Genomic DNA, 665 nt, shown 5'->3' with positions numbered 1-665 from the left:
GCGCCTGCGCACCACGGCCAAAATCCCTGCGGAAGTGACGCTACCGGAAGTCGGAGGGCGGTTCCGGCAGGTCAAGGGGGCGTTGTCGGGTGGTTCTGCTGCCGGCCAAGCCGGCGTTAAGGTGGTGGTGTCGGCAGGTGGAGAGGCTGCGGCGGGTCAGGGAGCGGCCTCCGGGGTAAGGTGGTCATAGGGCCTGGAGGCCGGCCTCCTAGAGGGCGCGCGGTCGGGTGGGAGAGGGAACCGTCAAGGAGGGGAGGCCGGGCATCCGAGGGTGGCCCCTGAATCCCGGCGGGGCTCTGCCCTGCCCCCACCCCCTTCTCCCGGGGCACTGCGAGGGTGAGTGGAGAGCTGTCCGCCTCCTGCGTGAGTTCACGAGTGACTGCCCTGTGCCAGACGGAGGGAAAGTTGAAGGAGACGCAAAAGACAGAACCTAGTCCGGGGAACCGGGCCTTCTCCCTCGTGCAGCCCCCTTGGCCTGAAACCCCACACTAGGTCTTTACCCGGCCTCCTCCTGCTCATTCCTCCAGACCGCTCAGCCGTCGCCTGCAGGAAGCCCATCTGACCCGCTCCCGCCCTCCGGCTACCCATTTCTGGATCCCTGTTTCCTTCTCTTACTGTAGTTGGGAGTAGTGCTTACAACAACAGAGTTCATAGTGTTGCGCAGT

The 665-nt window shown here is 65.3% G+C and overlaps 1 protein-coding gene across 4 annotated transcripts in view; it reads left to right on the top strand.

Annotated features, from left to right (window-relative positions):
- The first annotated feature begins 82 nt into the window (after positions 1-82).
- ZBTB49 (zinc finger and BTB domain containing 49) overlaps positions 83-665 on the top strand; it is a 37,154-nt gene continuing 36,571 nt past the window's right edge. For all 4 annotated transcript variants that reach the window (XM_077136382.1, XM_077136380.1, XM_077136379.1 and 1 more), the window contains exon 1: positions 83-175. The gene's annotated coding sequence lies outside the window, so the exon portion shown is untranslated. The remainder of the gene's footprint in view (positions 176-665) is intronic.

This window comes from Tamandua tetradactyla, chromosome 19 (genome assembly GCF_023851605.1).
Source record: "Tamandua tetradactyla isolate mTamTet1 chromosome 19, mTamTet1.pri, whole genome shotgun sequence".
In the NCBI taxonomy this organism is placed as follows: domain Eukaryota; kingdom Metazoa; phylum Chordata; class Mammalia; order Pilosa; family Myrmecophagidae; genus Tamandua; species Tamandua tetradactyla.
The sequence above is the reverse complement of the archived record's forward strand: the minus strand, read 5'-3'. Positions and strand labels throughout refer to the sequence as shown.